Raw genomic sequence first — 20,062 nt, 5'->3', positions numbered from 1 at the left:
GCTTATTATCACAGACACAGCACAGTGTATGGGAGAACAAATAGTAGAAAAACAGTTTATTGAAGTCAGAAGCAGGGGAGAGATACACACCAGAGAGAAAGGGTATGGCATCCTTTCTAAGGAGGAGGAGTGCAGTAAGTCCAAAGCAAGGCAAAAATACACACTCAAAGAGGAGTGCGGCTGTCATGAATGACGAGGCCCACACTACGTCAGAAGCTAGGCAGGGACACGCACCTGGAGAGCGATGATAGGGGGCCTGAGTGAGGAGGGGCCCAGTAAAGAGGTGATTTAAGTCACTCATATAGGACAGTCCTTCCGGATCTTTGTTTCCTTGCTGTTTAGTCATTAAATCCTGTCCAACTCTTTGGTGACCCCAAGGACTGTCCCCTGCCCGGCTCCTCTGTCCACGGGATTTCCCAGGCAAGAATAGTAGAGTGGGTTGCCATTTCCTTCTCCCAAGGATCTTCCCGACCCAGGGATCGAACCTTCATCTCTTCTGTTTGATGCATTGGCAGGTGGATTCTTGACCACTGAACCACCTGGGAAGCCCAGGTCATTGCTTACCTTTGGTCAATTATCTTGTTTCTGTTTTCACATCTGACTTCTCCTTGGACCATCCCCAAGAAGCTTTCACAACTTTTTGCTAAGATGAATCTGACCATAGAGGCCTGTGGGCACATGTCCACACTTACTGTGAGGTTGGACTCCCTCCCATTTCGACCCTCAAGAAGACTTCCTGCACTTGTGCAGACAGGAAAGTCTTCCTTGACCTCAGGATTGGGCACCTTATTTCTTTAGCAGAGCTCAGGTTTTACCTCTAGCTTTGTTCTCGGAGAAGGAAATGGCAACCCACTACAGTATTCTTATCTGGAAAATCACAAGGACGGAAGAGCCTGGCAGGCTATGGGGTCCACGGGGTTGCAAAGAATTGGACTCGAGTGAGCGACTACCACTTGTTCGTGGAGTGTCTGGGTGAGAAAAAACTTGAACTTTACTCTAATTGACAAACACCAGATGTCCAACCCATCTATCTCTTACCTCAGAAGAATCCTTATCCTATGTTAGCCGCTAATCGCTGTTTAAGCCAAGCATCTCAGACAAGTTAAGATTATTACAGAGCACGTGTCAACGTTTCATTTTGGATTTGAAAAAAGAGAAAGCTAGTTGGATGTCAGGAGCCGCGATAGGCATTACTGACAAAATGGAGGCACAGCCCCAACCCCCTCTCCTCATCCCGCAGGCACGGTCCCAGGATGAAGGAGTTAGGTCTTGTGATTCTGACTTGTCCTTTCCTTCCTCCGGTTGAGTTGGCTGGAAAGAATGTTATAATCCATAACGTTAACTATTGACATTTGTTCAAGGATCTTTACAAAGAATGCTCCAGGATGAGCACATAGGCTGCAGCCTGAGATCATGGGAAACATTGTTATTTGAAACCTACCTGTAAGGGGAATGTTTATGGCAAAAGAAGTTTGCTGAGTTTAGGGGTTAGGAATAATTAAGAATAGTTAGAAGCTAAAGGTTTAAGGTATGTTGTAGTGTTGGCATATTTTACTATAGCTTATGGAAACTAGGTATTTTAGAGATACTAATAGCCAAAAGCCTTTTTAGGAGATGATGAACTTAAGTTACTAGGGGATAGCAGGATTTAAAGAGATAAGAAATAAACTGAGGAATGTAATATACAGTCCAGAGACAAACTTGAGTTACAGTGTTATCACAAGGACACTTAAGAAGAAACTCTGAAGGACAACAGTGATTTACGGCGACAGTAAATATGGGTGAGGGGAAACTGAAGATGTCATACCTCTGACCTAATGCTTTTGTAAAAGTATAAAAGAAAACCTGATGCTTAAAATAAACATGCAGCCCAGTGCTTTGAGCGAGAGACTGCATCATTTTCGTTCGCCGACCCGTTCATCCCTTCAGGGCGTTTCCCTGGCTGCCGGAGCTGGACTCTGGCGCCAGAACAGAGAACACCTGAAGCATAAGTAATTAATCAAGTAGGTAAGTAATTAATTAAGCAATTTCATAAATGCAAAGTGGGACAGGTAGGATTGTGTTCGTGGGTGACCAGGACCCCTCTGCAGTTTAGGCAGGGTGAGGAGAGCACAGAATCAGTAAAAATATTCTCTAGGAAAATGGGACTCTCTGCATCCAAGAATAGACAAATGTTTAGTGAAACGTTACTCACATGTTAGCCCATGGAGGCGTTAAACTTCTAAATTTTGTATTCTCTAAATGTTTATTAAAATATTACTTCACATGTTAGCCCATAGAGGCATTAAACTTCTAATTTCTGTCCAAGAGCAATGCCCATGGTTTCCTGAGGAAATCTGAAAACCTGGGCTAAGGTTGGAGATCAGTTACATTTGTTTTTTACTTTGCATGGGCCAGAAAAGGTTCTGGTAGATGCTTTTGCTCTGTGGAATATGATTAGGGACGTACTGGACCCTCGGCATGAGGCTGTTAGACAGCCTATGGGAGAGGCTGCAATGGTGGATGGTGGGCTTCCGTCTTCCGCGCAGAGTATGTTTTCTGCCATTGGCGAAGAAAAGGAGGGAGACTGTACTCAACCTCCCGAGGAAGGAGAGGACTTGCAGGACGCTGCGGCCGAGCGCCCTAGCAAGGCCCCTCCTCCTCTACGCAAACCTTTAAAAATTTATCCATCACTTTCTGATTTAAGGCGATCGCCGCTGCCTCCATTTGCGCCTCCCAGGGCCCAGGAGTTCCCCACTTTGCCCCCAAAGCCTCCCAGGGCCCAGGAGTTCCCCACTTTGCCCCCAAAGCCTCCCAGAGCATTGCCTGAGGCTGAGAAAGATAAGGAGTTTTCTGAAACAAAGAAGCTTTTAAAGCAGACGCATGTACAATATACAGAGCGAGCTCCTTGGAGAAAGCCCCTTCAGGGGGCCCTCACCCAGGCTAAAAAAAAAAAAAAAGAGTAAAACAACGGGGAGACTTAGAATTCTCTATGGCCTTTCCGGTAGTTTTTACCAAAACAAAAAGGGAAGGCGAGGAAGCTCCAATTCAACAGGAGTGGCTGGTCCCCTGCCTGAGGGCATTTTAAGACTTGTGCTCCGGCGTGGCTCGATTTCCCTTCAAGGAATTTCGGTGGTGCCTGATGTAATAGATTCTGATTATACTGAGGAAATTAAAGTTTTGATTTCGAAGCCTGCCAAAACTGTGCAAATTAATAAAGGTCAAAGAATAGCACAACTTCTGCTTTTACCTTATTATCAGATAGGAAAAACCTTGACTTCTCAAGCTAGGGGCCCCAGAGGATTTGGACCTAGTGATCTAGCCTTTTGGGTGCAAGAAATTACAGCTTCAAGGCCTTTGAAAGATCTTTTAATTCAAGGAAATAAAATGTCAAGGCTGTTAGACACTGGAGCAGATGTCTCTTGCATTGCTGGAAAAGACTGGCCCTCATCCTGGCCAACATGTCTGACCAATGCCGGCTTGGTAGGAATAGGGTCAGTGCCCTCGGTTGTTAAGAGCTCACAAATTTTGACATGGTCAGATGAAAAGGGGGCACAAGGCACCTTTTGCCCATATGTGATTCCCTCACTGCCTTTTTCTTTATGGGGGAGAGATATATTATCTCAGATGGGAATGCTTTTATATAGCCCAGATGAAAAAGTTACTAACCAAATGCTGCAAATGAGGTGTAATTCTGACAAGGGGCTTGGTAAAGATCAGCAGGGAATTGTTTCTCCATTAGAAATGGTTCCTAACAAGAATAAAAAGGTTTAAGATATTCAAATTTATCCTAGAGGCTGTTGCTCTTGCTGCCGATCCTATTATCTGGAAATCTGATGATCCCGTATGGGTGGAGCAATGGCCCTTAACAGCTGAAAAGCTACAGGCAGCTGAAGACTTAGTTATGGAGCAACTGGTGGCCGGCCATATAGAGTCTTCTAATAGTCCCTGGAATACTCCTATTTTTGTCATTAAGAAGAAATCAGGAAAGTGGAGATTGTTACAAGATTTGAGAGCTATAAACGCAACTATGGAAGACATGGGGGCCTTCAACTGGTCTCCCTTCCCCAGTAGCTGTACCTTTTCAATATAATGTGATAGTCATAGATCTACAAGATTGTTTCTTTACCATCCCCCTGGCTGTCCAAGATTGTAAGAGATTTGCCTTCAGTCTTCCTTTAGTTAATTTTAAACAGCCCTATAGAAGGTTTCAATGGAAGGTTTTGCCTCAAGGGATGAAAAATAGCCCCACCTGTGTCAAAAATTTGTGGATCAAGCTGTGCAAAATGTTAGAGGGAAGTATAAAGATTTATATTTGATACACTATATGGATGATGTTTTGGCTGCCCATAAAGATAGAGCCTTATTGCAACAAATCTTACCTGAATTGATTGAGGCCTTGGAAAACTGGGGTTTGAAGATAGCTCCAGATAAGATACAAGTAAATCCTCCTTTTTCTTATTTAGGAAGGGTGTTAAATACCCATACTGTGAGTCACGCTCCTTTGCAGCTGGGAAGAGATCATTTACTAACTTTAAATGATTTCCAAAAATTATTAGGGGATATTAATTGGATACGCCCCATTTAAGACTGACTACTTCGGATTTAAAGCCTTTATTTGATTGCTTAAGGGGCGATCCTAATCCCAGTTCTAAGAGAAAATTGACTAATGAGGCAGAGTTGGCTCTTGTTAAAGTGGATGAGGCTTTGAATGATCAGTTAATTAGAATTAGTATTACCAGAGGATGGGATTTAATTATTCTTGCCACAGAACATAAACCTACAGGATGCTTGTGGCAAGAAGGCCCATTAGAATGGCTCCATCTACCAGTGACCCCCCAAAAATAGTTTTATCTTATCCCAGCTTGGTGGCACAATTAATTATAAAAGGTAGAAAAAGAAGTGTGGAACTTTTTGGAAAAGAGGTAGCAAATACAGTGATTCCATCTAATAATGATCAACTGCAATTTCTTTTACAAAATAGTGATGATTGGCAAGTTGCCCTGATAGATTTCAGGGGACAAATTTTGTTTCATTTACCCTCAAACCCCCTTTTGCATTTTTTAAAAACACATCCCGTGATTTTTCCAAAGAAATTTTCTATTCAACCTTTAGAAGGGGCAATTTTAGTTTTCACAGATGGTTCCTCTAATGGTAAAGCAGTTACAATTATTACCGGAAAATCCCATATTCAGGTAACTGTAGAGACATCTGCCCAAAGAGCTGAGTTAAGAGCAGTTATTTGGGCTTTTCAACATTTGAGAGACTGTGCCTTCAATCTTTTAACTGACTCCCGATATATTGTAAGATTGTTTCCTCATATTGAGACTGCTAATATTCCGGAAAATAAGACTACTATTTTCTCCTTGTTACTCGATTTACACCGAAAGAGATTAAGCATAGAGTTAAGAAATATTTTGTGGGACATAATAGAGCCCATTCCGGCTTGCCTGGCCCTTTACATGAGGGAAATGCTTTGGCAGATGCATTAACTAAAGTAATTGCCTCAAACTTAAATGAAAAGATTGACAAGGCTAAAAATTCTCACAAAATTCACCATCAAAATGCAGCTGGTTTAAGGCATGAGTTTCATATCCCTAGGGAGGCGGCTAGACAAACAGTCAAGTTATGTCCAAACTGCCCAACATCTAATCCATCTCTACCATTAGGAGTAAATCCCCGAGGCCTTAGGCCTAACGCTCTCTGGCAAATGGACACAACTCACACCCCGGTCTTTGGGAAACTGTCCTGTGTGCATGTTACCGTGGATACCTTTGTAATCACTTAAACGTAGATACACAGGGGCAGACTGCAATTATGAGACACTGGATTCCTGAGGAGGCTGCGACTCGGCCCCTGGTCAAGTGGAAAGACCTCCTTATCGGAGAGTGGAAAGGGCCAGATGTGCTGTTAACTTGTGGGAGAGGGTATGCTTGTGTGTTTCCGCAGGACTCCACTTCTCCTGTTTAGATTCCTGACAGACTGATTTGACATGTCCAGCCCCATGAGATCTCCAAGACCACAGAGACCGCTGAGGTCGCTGAGATCCCTGGAGTCCTGGAGTCTGGGACTGAAGGATATTGGCGAGATCAGAAGCTTGTCGAGTCCGGACCTGAAGGAACCAAAGAAAGCCGAAGGGCGGGTGACCCTTCACCTGAGGCTTCGCTGCTAGTACATCGCTTCAGGCACCTGGCGCTTCAAAAGAGACGCTGATGGAGTCCAACCATATTCTGCTCCACCTCGTTGCCATCATCGTACTCAAGCAACTACCTCCAGCACGGTGCCAACATGGGGCCAGCTGAAACACCTCGCTCAGCAGGCTGAAGAATTAATAGGAAGGGGGAGATATGAGGCCACTCCTATGGTAATGTTTGTGGCTATGCTTGTTGTGTTGGCTTGTCAGCCGAGGCCCTCCAGCGCAGAAAAAGTTCATTGGACCTATTTGCCTAATCCACCTTTTTTCCAGCCTGTAGATTGGATAATTGAGCCCATTCGTGTTTTTGTTAATGATACTCATCTTTTGGGCGGGGCTTCCATCTATCCTAATAATGTTAAAAACAGTGGTCAGGGCTCCCTTCAATTTTTCAGGCGTGTCCGTTTATCCACCTATTTGCTTTGTCACACCTTCCTCCGGTTTTGAATGGATGTGGTAGCACTTCCTTGAAAGGCATGCTTACTGATTCTCCGAGAAGTAATGGCAAGAGAGACTTGGTCCTTATAGCTGTTGATGCTGGGGACGCAAGAAAGACAATATGATGCCATAAAACAGGCAGCCCCTCATTTAAAGGACTTTCCAAGGTGTGCACTCCCCACCCCGGATTCTGATGAACAAGGACTACAGGCCTGGGAAAGTATAAGCAAAATTTCTGGCTTTCCTCGTTGGAAAGAATGCATGTATGCCCTAAAATTATTTATTCCCATTGTTGCCACCAGACATTCTCTGATTGAATGGGGGTGCCCCTATCTTTTGGATCAATGATTAAATTTAATTTTTGAAGAAGCTTATAGATCCATATGAAATAATTTATTTATCCCTTATCCTTTAGCAATTACTAGGTGGCATGTTAATGGATGGGTTCCTCCTTTAGTGAGTTTCGATGAAACAGGTCCCATACAACCTGAATTATGGAGAGCATTGGCTGCTATGGCACCTGTGATTTTACACAGACCTTTAAATGAACAAAGATACATTGTACGGGCCTGCATGCATTCTCCCTATGCCTTTCTGTTGGCCAAAAATCGGAATGATTTGAGAGTTCTTAAAGGAGAAACTGTTTATAATGTTGAATGTGTGAATTGTTTTATATCAAATTGTGTTGATGGGAACGATTATAGTAATTATAAGGCTGTGATGATTGTAAAACAACCACCATATTTGATGGTTCCTGTAAAATTAGAGGGACAATGGTTTGATGATTATGCATTGAAAGTTTTGTATGAATTTAATGGCTTAATTTCTCGACCTAAGAGATTCATTGCAGCTCTGATTGTGGGAATAACTGCCTTGATTGCCACAATTGCTTCAGTTACGGTTTCTGCTGTTGCCCTGTCAAAACAAGTGCATACTGCCTCGTTTGTCGATCACCTGTCCAAAAATGTCTCCGTAGCTCTTGCTACACAGGAAATTATAGATAGGAAGATAGAAAATAAGGTCAATGCTTTAGAAGAAGCAGTCCTGCTTGTAGGGCAAGAAATTACAAATTTAAAAATAGAGTTGTCTTTAAGGTGCCATGCTGAATTTAAATAGATGTGCGTTACCCCTCTACAAGTGAATGATTCTGTGCATTCTTGGGAACGCATTAGAAACCATATTTTAGGCGTTTGGAATCACTCAGATTCTAGTATTGATATTTCTAAGTTACATCAAAATATCCAGAATATGAACCAGGCGGAGTCTGACTTTTCCTCTCAATGGCTTTCTAATTCCCTTTTTAAAAATCTAGAGGGATATCTTTCCCATGGATCCTTTTTTACAATAATGATTAATGAAGCCATGTGCTTATGTCTGTTGGTTCTGATTTGTCTATTAGCCCCGTGCCTTTTCAGAATACTCAACCAAAGTGTTTCTGCTTTATCTACTGAGTTTCACACTTATGCTCTAAAAAATAAAAAAGGGGGAGATGTCGGGAGCCGCGATAGGCATTACTGACAAAATGGAGGCACAGCCCCAACCCCCTCTCCTCATCCCGCAGGCACGGTCCCGGGATGAAGGAGTTAGGTCTTGTGATTCTGACTTGTCCTTTCCTTCCTCCGGTTGAGTTGGCTGGAAAGAATGTTATAATCCATAACGTTAACTATTGACGTTTGTTCAAGGATCTTTACAAAGAATGCTCCAGGATGAGCACATAGACTGCAGCCTGAGATCATGGGAAACATTGTTATCTGAAACCTGCCTATAAGGGGAATGTTTATGGCAAAAGAAGTTTGCTGAGTTTAGGGGTTAGGAATAATTAAGAATAGTTAGAAGCTAAAGGTTTAAGGTATGTTGTAGTGTTGGCATATTTTACTATAGCTTATGGAAACTAGGTATTTTAGAGATACTAACAGCCAAAAGCCTTTTTAGGAGATGATGAACTTAAGTTACTAGGGGATAGCAGGATTTAAAGAGATAAGAAATAAACTGAGGAATGTAATATACAGCCCAGAGACAAACTTGAGTTACAGTGTTATCACAAGGACACTTAAGAAGAAACTCTGAAGGACAACAATGATTTATGGTGACAGTAAATATGGGTGAGGGGAAACTGAAGATGTCATACCTCTGACCTAATGCTTTTGTAAAAGTATAAAAGAAAACCTGATGCTTAAAATAAACATGCAGCCCAGTGCTTTGAGCGAGAGACTGCATCATTTTCGTTCGCCGACCTGTTCATCCCTTCAGGGCGTTTCCCTGGCTGCCGGAGCTGGACTCCAGCAGTTGGATCTATATTTCTTGAAGACAGATTATATAGAAAGGAAGAGGACTATGAGATAAGGCTGCTTAAGTGCAAGAATAGTTTTACGAGGCTGTAAAGTTGTCACATTCTTATTGTGTAGTGTAAACCTGGATCTCAAGGAACTCTAGAGTCCTCCCCAGAGATGTCAGCCATGAGCCCTAATAAGAAATAATAGTGAATTCGAAAGCCGAGGAAGACCCTGCGAGGCCCTCTGGATACAAAAACCCCTCCACTGCTCCCATTTCTTGTTTGTAGAAAAAGGTTTTAGTCTTCTAAGCCTTCCCTGAGCTTCAAAGAGCAGGCAGGAGTGCTTGCCGACTAGAGAAGTGAGGGAATGCAGAAACAGAGGAAAAGCAGCTCAGCAAGAAAAGTCATAATAGTCCAGTGTTCAAACAGAATCCCACTTCCTCCTCAAGGTGTATGCACAACAATCCGACACATACCTTTGAGTCATTGTGCAGAAACAAAGACACACCTCCCTACCCCAGGTGGACAATGATGAAGAAGACCCCAGATGATTAACATTCCTGAAACATCACCCTCTAACCTCACCACCAACCAATCAGAAGAAAGTCATGCCCCCTGTGGTTCTCACCCCAAATGTCACCTTTAAAAATGCTTCCTTGAAAAAAAAAAAAAAGAAAAAAAAAAATGCTTCCTTGAGACCAACATGTACACACTGGTGTATATAAAATAGATAACCAACAAGGACCTACTGTATAACACAAAGAACTCTGCTCAGTGATATAGGGCAGACTGAATGGGAGGGCTGGGTCCTTCTGATGTGCACCTGAAACTATCACAACGCTGTTAATTGGCTATATACCAATAAAAAATAAAAAGTTAAAGATATATGGTTATAGTAGTAATCTTGGCAAGGCAGCCATGAGTGGTGGCATGAAGTGAGATCTTAATCACCTAACAAGAACTTGAACCTGGGTAGCTTGAATGGAAACCAGGAATCTTAGCCATCAGATCGGCAGGGGGGAGTAAAGGCTAGAAGCTATTTTTTCCGGGATATTTGCCCCCAAGTGAAAATTGAATTTCTCACAGAGGCAAAAACTGTAAAAAAAAAAAAAAAAAATGTTGTTGTTCAGTCGCTCAGTTGTGTCTGACTCTTTGTGACCCCATGGACTGCAGCACGCCAGGCTTCCCTGTCCTTCACTATCTCCCAGAGTTTGCTCAAACTCATGTCCATTGAGTTGGTGATGCCATCCAACCATCTCATCCTCTGTCGTCCCCTTCTCCTCCTGCCCTCAATCTTTCCCTGCATCAGGGTCTTTTCCAATGAGTCAGCTCTTCACATCAGGAGGCCACAGTACTGGAGCTTCAGCATCAGCCCTTCCAATGAATATTCAGGACTGATCTCCTTTAGGATTTACTTGTTTGATCTCCTTGCTGTCCAAGGGACTCTCAAGAGGCTTCTCCAGCACCACAATGCAAGAGCATCAATTCTTTGTCACTCAGCCTTCTTTATGGTCCAATTTTCACATCTGTACATGACTACTGAAAAAACCATAGTTTTGACTGTATGAACTTTTGTCAGCAAAGTGATGTCTCTGCTTTTTAACATGCTGTTTAGCTTTGTCATAGCTTTTCTTCCAACAAGCAAGTGTCTTAATTTCATAGGTGCAGTCACTGTCTGCAGTGATGTTGGAGTCCCAGAAAATAAAATCTGTCAGTGTTTCTACTTTTTTCCCTTCTATTTACCATGAAATGATGGGACCGGATGCCATGATCTTCATTTTTTGAATGCTGAGTTTAAAGCTCGCTTTTTCACTCTCCTCTTTCACTTTCATCAAGAGGCTCTTTAGTTCTTCTTTGCTTTCTGCCATTAGTGTGGTATCATCTGTATATTTGAGACTGTTGATAATTCTCCAATCTTGATTCTAGCTTGTGATTCATCCAGCCAGGCATTTTACATGATGTACTCTGTATATAAGTTAAATAAGCAGGATGACAATATACAGCCTTGAGGCACTCCTTTCCCAATTTGGAACCAGTCCATTGTTCCGTGTCCAGTTCCAACTATTGCTTCTTGACCTGCAAGTTTCTCAGGAGGCAGGTAAGGTGTCTGGTATTCCCATCTCTTTAAGAATTTTCCACAGTTTGTTGTGATCCACACAAAGGCTTTAGCATAATCAATGAAACAGAAGTAGATATTTTGGGGGAATTCCCTTGCTTTTTCTTTTGTTTTTAAAGCTTTTTTTTTTTTGGCTGAGCTGGGTCTTAGTTTTGGCATGTGGGACCTAGTTCCCTTACCAGGGATCAAACCCAGGCCCCCTGCATTGAGAGCAAAGAGTCTTAGCCACTGAACCACCGGGGAAGTCCTTCTCCTGCTTTTTTGATGATCCAGTGAATGTTGGCAATTATGTTGTTACTGGACTGAATTTTGGGTCAGGTCACTTGCTGCACAGTAAAGCCGATATACTGATAGTGGGTTGTGGTGAGGGTACTTTAACAGGATTTATTGCAGGCAGCAAGGAAAGAGTATAGGCAGCTCATGTTCAAAAGGCCTAAACTCCCCTGTGGCTTTCAGGGAAGGGTTATGTATTTATTTATTTATTTTTAGTTATGTTGACTTAAAAAATACAACCTAAAAGTTGAGAGTTATATTTCATTCGATGGGAATTTTTAGGACTTCAGGCCTGGGAAACACCATCTCAAATAATCTTGAGCGACTTGCTGCTAGGAGGCAAAGGGGACGAGCCAGGTTACATAGTAATTTTGCAACAAAGGGCAGGTAGTCTGAACATCAAAAACTTTTTGTAAACTAAAGAAAATTAGATGTCCCAAGTTAAGGTACATTTCTCTATGTATGGGAAGATGCGAGAGTCTGAGCTCACTGAAATTATTCTTTTGATATGTACCTCAGCTACCTGGGGCCAGTTTCTTGTATTTTTTCACATCCTGAGTTCCTCTGGGCTCACTGTAGGGAGTAGCTGTAGTCTGATGGCTACTAGATGGCAGGTGTTGGTCCTGAGTTCCCTCAGGGCTCACCAGCTCACTTTGGAGGGCTGCAATTGCTGAGGATTGTGACATCCTTGTTTACTGATATGGCAGTAATTGATGCTTTTGAATTGTGGTGCTGGACAAGACTCTTGAGAGTCCCTTGGACAGCAAGGAGATTAAATCAGTCAATCATAAAGGAAATCAACCCTGAATATTTATTGGAAGGACTGATGCTGAAGCTGAAGCTCCAATACTTTAGCCACCTGATACGACCAGCTGACTCATTGGAAAAGCCCCTGATGCTGGGAAAGATTGAGGGCAGGAAGAGAAGGGGGCAACAGAGGACGAGTTGTTTGGATGCCATCATCAACTCCATGGACATGAGTTTGAACAAACTCTGGGAGATTGTGAAGGACAGGAGAGCTTGGCATGTGAAGGACAGGGGAGCAAGTGTCCCTGAGGTCACAAAGAATCAGACATGACATAGCTACTGAACAACAAGAACGTAATTGTGGGCGTTAATCAGAGGTACCAAATAAGAAATTTCAGTTTGTGCTTTGTTTTTCACTTCAAATTCCTGTTTTATTTCACGTTAGTGATAATTTTCTCCCCACAATCTTCCATTAATATTTAATGATGCTCAAAACCACTTTTAACCAGCTCTAGGACAAGCATTAATGCTCTGAGAAGAAATTCCCATAGTTATCTCCTGCTCTGCCCTCCCCACCAGAATTTCACGTTCATTAAGTAAGTGACTCATTGATTCAAAGGAATTTTGTACTTCTGAGAGCTTAATCTTCAAATATTCGAAATTTACAGACTCTAGCCAAATTGCTTTTGATAAGAAAAGAGACAGAGTAAAGTACTCTTAGCAGGAGAAAGCAGCCAGGGAGAGAGAAACAGTACATCTGCAAGTGAAGTTTATTCAATGAAATTTAATGTCAAGGAATTCCTGGTGGTTCAGTGGTTAAGTCTCTGCACTTTCAACATCAAGTTCAATTTTTCCATCTCTCGTAGGGGGCCTAAAATACTGCAAGCTGAGCTGCACCATCAAAAATTAAAAACAACAACAGCAGAACACTTAAGCTTTTCCGGTAAGCAGCCTGAAGTGACCTCTAAAAATTGATCCAGAAACCCCACAAAATCATGCAAATCTTCACGTTCACTTTAAGAACACTTGTGAACCCTCCCCCCACACCGCCCCACCCACCCCTACCCCACTGCCGCTGGCTTTTAACGGTACGCATATCAGAAAAGCCACCAAGAATCTGAAGGATATCACTTTAAAGAAGCCATGTGTCCATTCTGTTGTTATGGTGGAGCTGGTAGGTGTGCACGGGCCAAAGAGTGGTAATGGACGCAGGGCTGGTGGCCCAAAAAGAGTGCTGAGATTTTTCCTGCCCTTGCTCAAAAATGCAGAGGGTAAAGTTGAACTTAAGGGATGAGATGTAGATTCTCTGGTCATTGAGCACATCCAGGTGAACAAAGCCCCAGAGATGTGGCACAGGATGTACAGAGTTCATGCTCGGATCAACCTATCCATGAGCTCTCCCTGCCACATTGAGGTGATACTTACTGGGAAAGATCACATTGTTCCTAAACCAGAAGAGGAGGCTGCACAGAAGAAAAAGGTACCCCAGAAGAAACCGAAGAATCAAAAACTTATGGAATGCAGCAAAATATAAATGCAAATAAAATTAGAACAAACAAACACTTTATGTCCGTGCCTTTGGAATTGTATTTATTTGGATGCAAGAGAATATGCGGATTGGCCACAAAAAGAGAAACAGTGGTTTCCCAAGGTAATTAGTCACAGCTCTCTCGGTCACTTGTTTTTCAAACAGTAGCAGACGTAACTGGAACACTGATTGCAGTCATACAGTGCTATTTAGACAAGTCACCTTGATTTCATCCCTAGTGTAACCAAAAGTGCTCTGCTCAAAAGCCAATAAAGAGGCAAGGCGAGTGGATGGAAAGTTTGCTTTATTTCGGATGCCGGCAATGGGGTGGCCCGGTGGAAGTGAGGAGGGATTGGTTATGCAGAGGGCTGATCAGCATCATCTTGTTGTTTTACGTACAGTTAGTCTTCAGTCCCAGGGTCGGTTTGTTTCATTTCGTGGAGGCTAGTTCTCGGAATTGTGACAGCTTATGTCATGGCTACCGGAGAAGGCAATGGCAACCCACTCCAGTACTCTTGCCTGGAGAACCTCATGGACGGAGGAGCCTGGTGGGCTGCAGTCCATTGGGGTCGCAAAGAGTCAGACATGACTGAGTGACTTCACTTTCACTTTTCACTTTCATGCATTGGAGAAGGAGATGGCAACCCACTCCAGTGTTCTTGCCTGGAGAATCCCAGGGACTGGGGAGCCCAGTGGACTGCCGTCTATGGGGTCGCACAGAGTCGGACACGACTGAAGCAACTTAGCAGCAGCAGCAGCATGTCATGGCTACAGTCTGGTCATCATGTAGTTAACTTCGTCCACCCGGTGGGGGTTTCAGTATCTACAAGACAGCTCCCGGATATGGCTCAGAATATTATCTATAGCCCTTGAGGAGGAACCAAAAGGTCCTTGACTTTGCTTAGCGACTAAACTATTACTGTTTTGTCTAGTTAGACTGTTTTCCTTTGTTTCTGCATTTTCTCACTTCTCTGATTAAACTTATTTTTTGACTAAAGCTTTTCCACAGACAAATGGCAGTCTGAGGACATGGGGGTGGGGGGTGGGGAGCCACAGGACCCTGCTCCATTTTATCAGAAGCCTCAGCTTCCTGGGACACGCTTGCTTCCTTTCTGCGGGGGTGAAGGACAACAGCCTCCATGGCCTTGGTCAGGTTGCCCTGCAATTCACCTGTCATGCCTCCTCTCCATCCTTCACTGTCCCCGTGGTGCCTTCACTCTGTTTGCTCAGTTGTGTTCAACTCTGCGGTCCCAAGGACTGTAGCCTGCCAGACTCCTCTGTCCATGGAATTCTCCAGGCCAGCATACTGGACTGTGTTGCCTTTTCTTCCTCCAGGGACCCTTCCCACCCAGGGATCGAACCCAGGTCTCCTGCATCTCCTGCATTGGCAGGCAGATTCTTTACCACTGTGCCACCTGCCTTCATTTCGATTTTAAGCTCTTCTTACCTCTTGGACATCAGAACTTGCAACCTCTTTGTCACCAGGTCCTTTCCCTTGTCTTCTTCTCCAATTTTTCTCTCCCTAGATCCTCCCCTGCCCCCCTTCTTCCAAGTTCAGGAATTTTCCAATGAGTAGGGGGAATTTTTTCTTTCTGTCAGATAATGCCACTCTCTTTCTTTTGTCAAATTTCTTTTCTAGGACAAATTACATTTCAATCTATCTGTTTGAGCTCCAAATTACCCAGTGTTACTCTGAGTGGTGACTGTGCATAAGACATAAAGGTTACAAATGTTAGAACATTCTGCTCCTGCTCCCAAAGTTGACTGTTTAGCCTAGTGCACAAGTCACTGTGATGCTATTTAGAATGTGTGCCAAGTATCCTTACAGGCACAAACAAAACGCATTGGGAAAGCAGAGAGAATAATTACATTAAAACTGTGGGGAATTAGCGTTTCAGTCGGGCCTTGTAAAGGGTGAATAGAATGCAGACCAGAAAAGGTGAAGGAAGAGACATTAAAAAAAATAATAAAAATTTTGTTGAAGTATAGTTGATTTGCAATGTTGTGTTAGTTACTGCTATACAACAAAGTGAGTCAGTTATACATACATATATATATATATTTCATACTGTTATTACTATTTTGGCTGTGTCATATAGCTTGTGGGATCTTAGTTTTCCAACCAGAAATTGAACCCAGACCCACGGCAGTGGACTCACTGAGTCCGAATCCTTGGACCTCCAGGGATTCCCTCTTTTTCTTTTTCTTTTCCATTATGATTCATCACAGGATACTGAATATAATTCCCTATGCTATGCATTAGGACCTTGTTTATCCATTCTCTGTAATAATTTGCAACAGACACTTGATCTGGGATTTGTATAGAGCCAGGCAGTCCTCTGGGGGAGGGAAGGTCTCACTTGAACTACCTCCATGACCTCAGCAAGTAGCTGTCCCAGGAGCGACCTCAGGAGCCCTCTCAAAGCTGAGAAATTCAGGGCTTCCCTTGTGGCTCAGTGGTAAAGAATCCACCTGCCAATACAGTAGACACGGGTCTGATCCCTGGTGTGGGAAGATCCCACATCTTATAGCAACTAAGCCCATGGACCGCAACTACTGAGCCTGTGCTCTATCTAGAGCATGGCAGTTGCAACTACTGAGTCCACATGCTGTGACTACTGAAGCCTGAGAGCCCTAGAGCCCATCCTCTGCAACAAGAGAAGCCACTGCGATGAGAAGCCCTCACACTGCAACGGGAGAGTAGCCTCTGCTCACCGCAAGGCATACAGCAATGAAGACTCAGTGGAGACAAAAATCAATAAATCAAATTTAAAAATAAAAAAGCTGAGAAATCCCAAGAGCTACTACCTAACTTGTGGAAATGTAAAAGGGGGCTCAATGCTTTCCCTAGATGCTTTGGAAAGGGGGTCCACATGCCTATGCCAGAAGGCGCTCTGGAATGTCTTCTTCAATCATGGAAGCACTTCTCTTCTAGGTCTAAGACCATTCACCCGTTCACTCATTTGATGAGCGAGAACTTATTAAGTATCTCCTTGGAACTAAGTCTGGCCACCATCTCAGAACATGAAATGGTCTCTATCAGGAGCTCATCATTTAATGAGGGAGACATGAAATAAATAGAAAACATAATAGCAAGATAAGTGCTTGGAAATCTTTAGCACAGGGTGCTATGAGAACCTCAGATCTCAGCTTTGGAAAGGTCAGAGAGGACTTCCCAGAGGTGGTGACAGCTAAATTCCAGATTGTAGGATAAGTTGGGGTTGGCCAAGGAGAGAGACAGAGGACAACTTGGGCAGGATGGGAGCAGGATACCCAAGGGTCTAGGGGCTGGTGAGCCCCGAGGTTAGAAACAGAAAGTAGTACAAAAGCTGGGATTTAACATTTGGAAGGAAAAGGGGCAGATGAGAGAGTGATGGGGCTGAGGAAGTCCTATGGGTGTCAGTGTAGCTAGGAGACGTTAACAGAAGATGAAAAGCTTCTCATGCCATGCTCCACGGAGAGGTTTGGATTATTTTTCCTGAGGGAACTTCTAAACCACTGAGGTTTTCGTAAATATTAAGCCCGTATGACTTGAAAAAAAGTTGATGCCATGAGCCTGAGGGACATACAAATGAGATAAGCAGGACCTACGACCTGACCTGTGGGTTGGGTGCAGACTGAAACTGTGAGGCCTCTGGTTTAAAGGTTGTCAGAAATTTGAAGATGACAGCAGTGAAACATTAACCCAAGCATGGGCCCTTTGAAGTGGGAGGACCCTGTAGTACTGCCCAGGTCGCAGGCCCATGAAGCTGGCCCTAGGGACAGGCCCCATATTTCTCTCAGAAATTAAACACAAAACTAAACAACAGTAAAAAACTACAACAACAAAAAAAGTGAGAGCTGTCTCTTGTTTCTGTCAAATAACAAAGAATTGCTTCATGGAGGCTATGATCAATGCCAGTTTTATAGGAGTGTGTGGAAGCAAATAAGTAGGATGCCAGATGATTCATTAAAGAATCTGGATCTTGTCCCAGTCAGGGGTCAGGACTGTGAAGGTCAGAGTGTGGAGCTGGCTCCAGCCCTGAGCTGCAGCCAAGGCGGAAGTCAAAAAGGGTGATTGATACGCTCTGAGATCCATGTAATGAATCATATATTTATTAAAGCACACATTTGGGGTTTGCTCAGGTTCTGGACTGGGGGTTGTGAGAGAGACAGCCTAAGACCCAACCTCTGCCTCCAAGAACCTCATAGAGTAAAGAAAGAGACAAGAGGGGCAGAGGGAGTCATCAGTGGTAGATAGTGTGGCTAACAACACAACCACAACATTCGGATGAATAGTGGTGTTAGCATGGCATACTCTTCAATTTATCAATGTTTAAAGATTTGGAATGGCATCAAATGCAACTGTGCCCATCAGAGTTCAGTCAGGAAAACAGAAGCCAATCTAGACATTTTACACAAAGGGAAGGTACTGCAGGGAATTGGTTCCTATAATAACATACTTCACCAGTGCCATCTTGACCCACTTTTGAAGACATGGCTGCAAACGCTCAGTTCAACTTTGCAGGCAGTTTGTTAAGCCCCCACCCAAACTGCTTGCCTTATCAGGCTCTAACATGCCTGTGTTACAATATGCACTTACCCAAGGTCAGAGGCCCCAGATACCCAACACTCAGGGTGGCGCTTTCTTCCTTGGGTCAGCAGTTATTCAAAATACCCAGTCCCCAGGAAGCCCTCAAAACCTTTGGAACCTCGCCCTGCTTGCCATACAGAAGCTACAGTCGAACCTGCTGTTACCCTGTCCCCGGGGGGTCCTGTCTGGATGTCTTCTCTACTGGGGAGCCTTCAGTCACAGAGTTCTGCCTTCCGTCTGAGTGTCATTGTGTTACGTCCCACCAGTGAAAGAAAACTTAAATCCTATACCACAGCTGCACCCAGATGAGAAGGCAGACAGGGGACACTGAGGCAACCCAGATATTGGCAAAACTAGGAAGGGCACTCCCATCTCCACCCGGCTAGAGCGGTGGGAAGGGCGGAGCTGCGTGGGTGGTGCAGATCTCTTAGACAGGCTGCTGCCGGTGGAAGTGCCTCCTGAAGCCGAGAGAGAGGAGACTGCTTTGGCCTCTCCGCTCCTCCCCTCCTCCAGGCTTCTGCCAGACCTTTCCATTGGCTGAACTCCCAGAAACCAGCTGACAAGGAGTCTGGGAGACATACTTTCCTGCTTACCAAAACAGCAGGTGGTACTCTGTGTTCACAGCAGCATTATTCACAAAAAATGGGGAAGCAACACAAGTGTCCAGATGAATGGATAAACACAATGTGAGATAAACACAGGTATAGATACATAAGGGAATATTATTCAGCCTTAAAAAGTCAGGGAATCATGTCACATGCTACAGTAGAGGCGGACCCTGAAAACCTTACGCTGAGCAAAACGGGCCAATCACAAAAAGACAAATCTTGTCTGCTTCCACTGATGCGAGGAATCCAACATTGTCAAATTCGTAGAAACGAAACATAGGGGAGGGGGATAAGGAGGGGATGTTTTTCATGGATACAAGTTCATGGTTTGCAAGATGAAAAAGTTCTGTTTCATAATAATGTGACTATACTTAACATTGCTAAACTATACGTTTAAAAATGGTTAAGATAGGACTTGCCTGGTGGCCCAGAGATTAAGAATCCGCCTGCCAATGCGGGGAACACAGGTTCGATCCCTGGTCCGAGAAGATCCCACATGCTGTGGGGCAACGAGGCCTGTGAACCACAACTACTGAAGCCCACAAGCCCTAGGGCCCGAGCTCCACAGAGAAGCCACTGCAAGGAGGAGCCCACGCACCGCAGATAAGAGCTAGAGTAAACCCAGGCGCATCAACAGAGATCTAGTGCAGCCAAAAATAAATAAACAAAATTTTTTAAAAATGGTGAAGATAGGGACTTCCCTGTGGTCCAGTGGTTAAGAATCTGCCTTCCAATGCAGGGGGCACGGGTTCATCCCCTGGTTAGGGAACTAAGAGCCCACACGCGGCAGAGCAACTAAGCCCACTGGTCCTAGAGTGTGCATGCCACAATTAAGGCCCGACGCAGCCAAATAAATTAAAAATAAAAATAAAATGGTTAAGACAGTAGATTTTGTTATGTGATTTTTCCCATAATAGACTTTTTTGTTTAAGGAATGATATTCTGATACCTGCTACAGCAAGGTAAAATGTTAGGCCAAGTGAAATAAACCAGTCTTAAGAGGACAAATATGGTATGATTCCACTTCAATGAGGTATCATTGAGTAGGCACATTCTTAGAGATGGAGAGTAGAATAGAGGTTACCAGAGGTTAGAAGGAGGTGGGGAGCTAATGGGTACAGAATGTCTTTTGGGGATGACAAAAAATTCTGCAAACAGCCATAACAGTTACACAACATTGTGGATGTATTTAATCTCACTGAATTATACCAGAAAAAGGGTTAAAAGGCTAAATCTTATGTATATTTTACTACACACACAAAGAGCAGCAGAGGGGAACCAAATGAATTGAGAGCAATGAGACATCTAACTCTAAATTGTTATCAAGTAATTTAT

General features: G+C 43.6%; 2 long non-coding RNA genes across 2 annotated transcripts in view; one reads left to right on the top strand and one right to left on the bottom strand.

The window, feature by feature from the left end:
* Positions 1 to 1,114: 1,114 nt before the first annotated feature.
* On the bottom strand, positions 1,115 to 5,687 carry LOC145511626 (uncharacterized). The gene is made up of 2 exons (XR_014058011.1): positions 5,537 to 5,687; positions 1,115 to 4,489 (listed from the first exon to the last, which is right to left on the bottom strand). It is a non-coding gene; the product is annotated as an uncharacterized LOC145511626 (long non-coding RNA).
* A 118-nt stretch (positions 5,688 to 5,805) lies between these two features.
* LOC145511621 (uncharacterized) overlaps positions 5,806 to 20,062 on the top strand; it is a 67,340-nt gene continuing 53,083 nt past the window's right edge. Inside the window, exon 1 of the long non-coding RNA XR_014058006.1 lies at positions 5,806 to 6,343. This is a non-coding gene — a long non-coding RNA (uncharacterized LOC145511621). The remainder of the gene's footprint in view (positions 6,344 to 20,062) is intronic.

Source organism: Giraffa tippelskirchi, chromosome 6 (genome assembly GCF_054371585.1).
Source record: "Giraffa tippelskirchi isolate mGirTip1 chromosome 6, T2T-mGirTip1v1.2.pri, whole genome shotgun sequence".
Taxonomy (NCBI): Eukaryota; Metazoa; Chordata; class Mammalia; order Artiodactyla; family Giraffidae; genus Giraffa; species Giraffa tippelskirchi.
The sequence above is the reverse complement of the archived record's forward strand: the minus strand, read 5'-3'. Positions and strand labels throughout refer to the sequence as shown.